This window comes from Octopus bimaculoides, chromosome 24 (assembly GCF_046866305.1).
Source record: "Octopus bimaculoides isolate indiv1 chromosome 24, ASM4686630v1, whole genome shotgun sequence".
In the NCBI taxonomy this organism is placed as follows: Eukaryota; Metazoa; Mollusca; class Cephalopoda; order Octopoda; family Octopodidae; genus Octopus; species Octopus bimaculoides.
In genome coordinates, this window is record NC_142951.1 from 22,839,410 (window position 1) to 22,849,580 (window position 10,171).

The window sequence follows — 10,171 nt, forward strand, 5'->3', positions numbered from 1 at the left end:
GGACAGTGGAGACATACAAGGAAACTGAACGAAACCAAACATGGAGGGTCATTACACCAGAACAAGGGTAAAATAGCAAACGCTGAAGAAATATTTTCTTTGACAAGAGAAAAGATAGAAGAGAGAGATAGGATACATCCAGTCCTTAATACAGTCCTGAAAGAAAAAAAGATGATCACATGATGCAACTCTATGCTATACTGTTTTCTCCCACATTTTTTCTCTCTCATCTTTTCTCTAATTCCCTTTTCTCTCCTCTTCACCATTTTCTATCTATCTCTCTCTCTCTCCCTCTTTCTCCTTTTCTCTCTCTCGTTGCTCACACATGACCATCGTCCATCTTTCTTTTCCTCATGTGATCATCTTTCTTTTCTTTCAGGACTGTCCTAAAGACTAGACGTATCCTATCTCTCTCTCTTCTATCTTTTCTCTTGTCAAAGAAAGTATTTCTCCACCGTTCGCTATTTTACTCTCGTTCTGGTCTAAAGACTCTCCATGTTTGTTTTCGTTTGGCTTCCTTTATATGTCTCCACTGTTCTGTTCTTGTTCCTAACTTTGACCCTCCATAAATCCCAAATTTTATTTTGGTACTGGGAGCAACTGTCTTCAAAGTCTTATATTGTCATTCAATGCTCGAAATGAGGAGTAGAAAGACAGCCGACAACTGATGAAGGGTCATTCTTTATGTCACTTGTCCTGTTTTCCATTTGTTTCTCTCGTTGTTTGCGTATTTAACTCATTTGTTTTCGTATTTCGTGTTGTTTACTGTTGGTGACGTCCTGTACTCATATATGTATATGTATACACACACACACACACACATATATATATTCGTGTGTGTGTATATATATATATATATATATATATATATATATATATATATATATATATATGCATATATTTCATTTTATTTTATTTCATTTTATCTAGTTTCAGCTCATGAGCTGTGGCCATCCTGGGGCACTGCCATATATATATTTTTTATATTATTATATATATATTATTTATATTATTATTTGATTGAATTCCATGCATCCATTTCCAAGTAAGTTTATCTTATATATATGTATGTGTGTGTTTGTCTGTGTGTGTTCTGTCTTTCATTAGAAGAGTATTAGTTGAGTGAGTGAGAGATTTAGCAGAGTGTTTGTGACGTGAAGCATTTGAGGAGTGAAATATAAAAATGTGCATTTGTGTGTGTGTGTGTGTGTGTGTGTGTTAAGTAAGAATCATACAAGCAGATAAATGTTAAAATTTTCAATTGTCCACAGGTGCTTCAGGTAATCTTTAGATATTCTAGAAAATACTGGTGCTTCTTGATTTCCATTGCCATTTTAAAAATCTTTACCCAGCAAAAATTTTGCAACAGAGATACCAAAGACAAAGGAAACGGATGTCATTATATAATATACATAAATATTACACACATACAAACACACACACACACACACACACACTCACACACATGTAGACACAGATGCACACACGTGCGCATATACACACATATATATATATGTGTGTATGTGTGTGACTGTGCATATGAGTGTGCGTGTGTGTGTGTATGTGTGTGTCTGTATACAGACATGCATACATGCATACATACAGTCACACGCGTACATATATACATACATACATATATACATAAACACACACATACACACATACATATGCACATAATGCATATATACAAACATGCATACATGCAGATATAAATACATACATACATACATATATACATACATACATACATACATACATACATACATACAGGTATACACACATGCATGCACACATACATACACACACACACATACACACCTACATACATACACACATACATATATATACATATATATACACATACATACATACATACATACATACATACATACATGTATACACACATTCATGCATGCATATATACACACACGCACATACATACATACATACATACATACATACATACATACATACATACATGCAAATATATATATATATGTGTGTATATACGTAAAACCAATTGATCAAGGGAAAATTTCTTTGAGAAAATATTCTGAAATACATGATGTTTTTTGATGAATTCCTAATAATGGACATGTCAGCAACATCTTTACCATTTCTATAGACAGACATTTCTTCCTGATTATTTGTTGCTTTTTTTTTTTGTTTTTGGTATTTTCCCCCTTTTCCTTTTTTCTTTCTATTCCCCCCCCCCCAACCCCCCTGAAGTATTTCCAAAAGATTGGCTGTTTGTGCTAAAGCCTCAAGTGTTTATCACAATTAAACAAGAGGAATAATAATAATAATAATAATAATAATAATCTGTAACCAATAAAATACACAACAGACTCATACACACACACATGCATACACACACATACATATATATATATATGTATGCATACATGTATGTATGTATTATGTATGTATGTATGCATGTATGTATGTATCTTTCTATCTATCTATCTATCTATATATATATATATATATATATATATATATATATATATATATATATATATATATATATATATATATATTCTTTTATTTATATATTTCAGTCCAATAACTGTGGCCATGCTGGAGCATATATATATATATATATACATATACATATATATATGTATGTATGCATACATGCATGTGTATGTATGTATGTATGTATGTATGTATGTATCTATCTTTATATATAAATATATATATATATATATATATATATATATATATATATAGTTAGATAGATAGATAGATTGATAGATAGATAGATAGATAGATAGATAGATAGATAGATAGATATAGACATATAGATATATACATACAAACATACATATATATATGCAAACACACACACACACATACAGAGTTGCTCACAACTATATATATATGTGAATGTGTGTATACATGCACACACATGTACACAACAGACACATACAGCATAACAGATGCACACAATGCAAGTGCACACACGCACACGTGCAAGCACATGCACAGCCACGAACATACACACATACACACACATACACACACAAACATCTTGACATTATTCAAAGAAAAATATTTTGTTTTTTGTTTTTACTATTTGAAATTCTTTAAAATATTAAAATATTTAAAATAATGGATTCGCAATTTTTTTTTTTTTTTGTTGTAATTATTGCATAATTCTGGAGGGAATTCCTTATAATTATTAGTGTTGTTGTTGTTGTTGTTGTTGTTGTTAACAGTGAGTTGCCTATAAAAGCAAAGCTTGAGTGAGACATCAAAACCACCACCATTTCTAACAGCAGCAGCCACTTCATCATCATCATTATTATCATGACCAATAGAGGATCCTTCTGCATCAGGGATTCTCAATCATTTTTTACCTTTGATTACTATTTTATTCTGGTGGATTCCCCACAGCTGTTGAGAAACTAGTTTTGTAGATTAATTCATTCAAAATCCCTATTTTATTTATTACACATTAACTTATGCATTAACTTGGCACAGGAGTGGCTGTGTGGTAAGTAGTTTGCTTACCAACCACATGGTTCCAGGTTCATTCCCACTGCGTAGCACCTTGGGCAAGTGTCTTCTAGAATAGCCTCGGGCTGACCAAAGCCTTGTGAGTGGATTTGGTAGACGGAAACTGAAAGAAGCCCGTCGTATATATGTATGTATATATATATATATATATATATATGTATATATATATATATATATATATATATATATATATGTATGTGTGTGTGTGTATATGTTTGTGTGTCTGTGTTTGTTCCCCCAACATCGCTTGACAACCAATGGTGGTGTGTTTACGTCCCTGTAAGTTAGTGGTCCGGCAAAAGAGACCGATAGAATAAGTATTAGGCTTCCAAAGAATAAGTCCTGGGGTCGATTTGCTCGACTAAAGGTGGTGCTCCAGCATGGTCGTAGTCAAAAGACTGAAACAAGTAAAAGAGTAAAAGAGTTATGCAGGCTGATCTATGTAAAACATCAATGAAAGAAACCGAGCTGTTTCTTACAATAATTACATCTAAAGCAAAAAGTTTTCGTGGACCCCTAAAATTCTTCAATCAAACCAATTGACTATTTTGCTTGTGTGGACCCTACAGAATCTTATATGGACCCCAAAGGACCATACAGACCCTGATTGGGAACTACTGTTCCTCAAGGTCACTCAACCTGCAAGAAATATCACTCAAATCATCTAAAAAGGGGACACATTGAATAATATTGTCCTAGATATACTATGTCTAACAAATGACAGGACACAGCAGATAAAGTAGTCATAGATACACTCTACCTTAATAAAAAAAAAAAGGCTACATTAGATAGTGTAGTCCCTGATACACTATGTCTGAATAAAAGATGAAATAATCATGGTGGGAATATCTTTGGTCATCAGTCGGCTGGGTTAAAGCTGACCTTGGACATACAACAACGTTTACTGTTTACATCATAGTTGTTGTTCCATTGTGACACATATAACGCTCTGCTTGTAGTCCTAGCAATTCAGAGATCATAAGCTTAGCTTCTTAAACATAGCTAAGAGGTGGTCCCACACTTCTCAAGACCTTCTTAAATCGAGGCACCACTAGCAGATGCAGCTTAAACTCAAACCCACAATATATACAACCACTTTGAGGAAGGGTAATAGGCCACCAGCCACTAGGGTCTGAAGAAATGCTGTAAAGCTAAGTGCTTTATGAATGTGAAACCCAAGGTAACTCACAGACTGGCTATAATTATCTTTATCTAATTACTCTAGTGCTCTATAACTTAGAGTGTGCTTCTCTTTCGGATTTATGGTTTACTGACAATATATATATATATATATATATATATATATATATATATATCAAAAATTTAAATGAGAGTTTTGAGTCTAATATCCATTATTATTGAAGTTTATTACCTATGTCAACATTTCTGTATAAGGTTATATTTAATTGTCAATTCAAGTTAAATAAGTAAAATATTTTGCTATTTTGGTAACGATGACATGTTTATCTCACCAATACATTGTGGAGATATCATTATATGAACATATATATATATATAAACAAAAAGATGACACCAGAAAAAAATCAAATGTTATTTAATGAACTTACAGCTGTTTCTGCAATAAGATGTCGTGGACTCTTAGTTGAGTACCAGATTAACATCTTATAGCTTCATCAGAGCCTTGTATATGAAGTGCACTTTTTTGGGGTAAGTTACATTTTCAGAACATACAGGTGTTATGAGTGAGAAAGTTTATGTTGAAGGTTATGGGAAGTTCTATCCCAAAGTAGAAGGAAAAATGAGATGACAAAGGAATAAACAATTATCATATGAACTTCATTAGCCTCAAACATGAAATGCACTTCATGTTTGAGGCTCCTATGAAACTGTTAGGTGTCACTCAGGCACTCAACTATGAGTCTACTGCATCTCATAGCAGAAACAGCTGTAAGCTAATGAAGTTCATAAGATATTTGTTTATACTTATGTCATCTCATTCTCGTATTACTGCTCTGTACTCGACTAACACTTCATTCTGAAGCATATTTATATTGACTTCTACACCAGGTTATTAGTATCACAATACCTAAGTGATATATATATGCCCTAACTCTTCGAAACACCAGAGTTAGAATGGTGGCAGCTGATGAAGGAAAATGTTCTCTATGTGGCCTGTGTGTTTTCTGTACTCTGTTTATCATTTTGTCTATGTTTTGTTTGCAACGTCCTGTACCCAGATATGCATCTATATATACAGGTAGATGTAGGTATGTACATACATGTACGTATATATGCATATACTCATTTATTATTTGTGTATATATATATATATATAATAAAGTAAAGTTGTGGAATACCGTACGAGTGGAAATATATATGAAAGAAGGTTTGAAAATGCACCCATTTTTCCAAAATACTCATCTACTCAACCGGTTTCACCCCCCGACGACAATGAATCTTACATATACATTATATAGTGTAAACACGGATGTAAAACTTAAACCAAGCCTGTTTTGAAGATCAGAATATATTTTTACCTTGCTTACATTAGCTATCGACAACTTTTAGGACAACCAATTGTTTTTTTGTCCTAAAAGTTGTCGATAGCTAATGTAAGCAAGGTAAAAATATATTCTGATCTTCAAAACAGGCTTGGTTTAAGTTTTACATCCGCGTTTACACTATATAATGTATATGTAAGATTCATTGTCGTCGGGGGGTGAAACCGGTTGAGTAGATGAGTATTTTGGAAAAATGGGTGCATTTTCAAACCTTCTTTCATATATATATATATACATATATATATATATATATTAATAATTAAGAGAAGAACCACCATGGTGCAACTCACACAATGAAGGAGATCAGACACTATCAAGAAAAGCGTACTCTACAAAATACTAATTTAAAAATCTAGGTGTCTGATCTCCTTAATCGTGTGAGTTGTACCATGGTGGTTCTTCTCGAAATTATTAAAAAATATTTTTCATTATACAACTCAATTTCATATTATTAAATTGTATTTCCTTGTAAGTTTGGATTTTATAATTCCCTAACATTATAATATGTGTGTGTGTGTGTGTGTGTGTGTGTGCGTGTGTGTGTGTGTGTGTATGATGGATGGACTTCTTTCAGTTTCCATTTACCACATCCACTCATGAGGCTTTGGAGTCACACAATGGGACTGAACCCAGAACCATGCAGCTGGGAAGCAATCTTCTTAACCACAAAGCCACACCTGTGGTTGCTTCACCATGGTTGTTGGGGAACTAATCAACTTATATTTCTGTTTTACCGGTTTATATGTTTAAAGTACACCTGATGGTTGTGCATTTTTGCCATGATGTAATCTAAGAATGCATCAGTAATATGCCACTGAAACAGGTGTTGGGGATTTAAAACCCCCTTTGTGTTCTTCTTTATATGTATGCTACACTTGGAACCATGACTATTGAATCTACAATATATATTGGATTTGGTACTTATTTGTATATATGTGTGTTTGTGTATGTGTGTGTGTGTGTGTGTGTGTATCTTGTATCCCTACCGTAAGGCCTTATTTCCACAAACGCCAGATTAATTTAATTCGTCCTTAGTCAAAAGACACCTGTTGTTATGTCTTGTTTTATTATTTTTATTGTATTTGTGTAACATTTTTGGGGTTTTTTTCCGTCCTTGTTTTTGTATACATTTGCTGCTTTCTTCCAAGGAATCTAATGCTCTTAGCTTAGTTTTTCCTTGGGGCTGGCCAGATTGGAGCAATATCGAGAATAACCAGCCAAAATTGCAAGGATAATCTGGATCTCGACTGAGGAAAGAAATCTCCGAATGACCTGTCCTTGTTTCCTTGTATCGTCCATCTGGATGCTTTGTCCCTTTCTTGTATCACCTAACTGTTTGTATGTTTTGCGTCCTTGTCCCATTCTGTATTATTTATACATATATATATATATATATATACTTATGATGAACTACCAACACACAACAACTGTAAGTTGTCTAACAACCAATCCTGTTGTCTTTCATGTTGATATACCTAGATTCCTACGAATCTTGCAACTATACTATATATATATGTGTGTATGCATATATATATATATATAAATCAAAGATAAAAAACACAACAAATGGAAATCGTGAAATCATAACAAGCAGGAAAAGAAAGATAGCACAACAATGGCAAGCAGGACAAAACAAGATACACAGATCATTAGCAGCCAATTGCTTCTTCAGTTGGAGTCTGGAATGTCCACACCATCTTTGATGGTCAGGACATGTGGCAAGAATGAAAGAGTCAAGGTTCCTGTGCCAAGTCTTATTCAGTGAGCTCATTTCAGAGAAGAGACTCTGGGGTTACACTCTTCGAAGATACAAGAACCAACTGAAATCATTTGAAACACAAGCTTGAAACTGTTCCAAGTGGCAGTGTTCCATCACCATCAGAACCAAAAACTTTTGAAGCCATCAGAAGAGAAAAGGAAGAAATCAAATGACAGGAGAGAAAGGCTCAACAAAATCAACCTCGTCCTCCACCAACATTACCATAAAGGCAATGCCATTGACACTCCTATGCAAGAATTGGTCTACAGAGTCATCAATGGCTTCACCATAAAGGAAGAATTCAGCAAAGAAGAAACTAAATTCTCAGATACAAGATAAAACCAACAACAACAACATGTGTGTGTGTGTATATATATATGTGTGTCTGTGTGTCTGTAACTCTGCAGGAAAGCACATGTTGGCAAATATATTGAAACCATTTGCTGATGCTGTGTTCTACTGTTTTACCCACCTGGAAGTTTTACTGATCTGTTTGATTATGGCAGCAAGCTCCAGTAACTCCATATCTATGATGGAGACACTAAGAACAGAGGAGGATGCTGTGTCGTACTTATAAGAAAAGTGTGTTATTCCCAAAAGAAAATTATGCAAAAGGAAGAAGCATGTTATGAGTACAAGAAAACATGGCAAGAATATGTATTGGTGATGCTGGCACCAAGGATGCATGGAGTTTGTATCGGTGAGGAAAGACACATGGTTTGAAAGTGACATCTTTCCTCTTGGGACAGTAGTGCTTTTCCTTTACTCATAGGTTAAGGAATTGACATCAGTCCAGTTTTATGTTGAAGAACTGGGGATGAACCATTGCACAGCTGTTGATTATAACAGCTATATTAGGGAAGTATGCGCAGAGGACCTGCTCTATCATCCAATTAAAGTTGGTGGTCCTGGGAAGATTGTTGAGATCGATGAAACAGTCTTCTCAAGAGGTAAGTACAACAGAGGAAGGGTCCAACCTGAGCGGTGGGTTTTCAGAGGAGTGAAACACGAGACCAGACAGGTTTTCCTTTATGCAGTGCCACGTTGGAATTGTGACACACTGGAAGAATGCATATGTCACTTGATTCTTCCAGGAAGCACAATTTTCAGCAATTTGTGGAGGGCATACTTTCACATTCCTGAAATTGATGGTTACAATTTTGAGTATAGAACAGTGAACCACAGATTGGGTTTGTTAACTCAAAAGATGGTACCCACACTCAACAAGTGGAGGGTACATCTCTGTAAAGCAAGGTAATAAATGACACTGTAGCACTCACTGTTCTATGGTAGATTCATATCTCTGTGAATTTATGTGGTATGAAAATTGTGATTTGGTTGAGAAATTGCTTATTGAATGCTTAAATGTTTTTTTTAAATATTTAATTTGTAATGTGCTGTTTATTGTATTAAAGGCATATTGAATGCTTAAAAGTACAAAAGATGTCTTGTTTACATATTTTTTGTCATTGAGGTGGTTGTGAGGTGTGCTAAAAATAATAGCTAAATTACGTTTTTGGATAAATCTTTTAATTTCATGCTATCGCATTAAATGCATATTGAATGCTTAAAACTACAAACAATAGAAATATTGACAACACATGCTATCTTCAGGATGTTGACAAAATGTGCAGTCATGCACAAACTGACAGCTTCCAAGTCTTGTTTCATGACAGGGTGAAAATGATCAAACTTTAAACCTCTATAACTTTTAAAAAATAACTCCAGCAATTCAGCTTGGAAAACTACATTAATGTACCGAATTTTAAAATTTTCGATAAACTTTTAATTTTTGAAACTTAGCAGCCAAACAGAAAAGATCCAATATGTTTAACCAAATGACATTCCCATTGTTATTGGTAACATAATACCATCTGTTTGTGAAATTGTTGATCCCTCAGATATAAAGTTTTTCAAGTTTTAAGGCAAAGAAACACTCAATATTACTTTTAACCTGTTTCCCCTCTAAATAATGTTGCAATAATCTGAAAAGATGATTGTCAGATGGAGTAAGACAAGGAGAAGAAAGAAAATGGAAAAACTTACATATTTAGTCAGATGTAATTCTCAGCGTTTGGTTATATGCTAAGAATGATATGCATTTTATTTCGTTTTTGGATTTGGTTTGCAAGATTCTTTATGTGAGTTTGTGTGTTGAAGCATATTCTGTTGTGTCTGGGGAGAGTCATTCTCTTTTAATGCCTTATAATTTAACACATTCTGTCAACAACTATTGAAAAGGTTGCACGACACAATGAAAATTTTAGAAAAATAAATAAGTAAATGAGTGGAAATTTTACTGGTGTGTTAAACTATAAGGCACTAAAAGTGAATGACTCTCTTCAGACACAACATTTTGTATGCATCC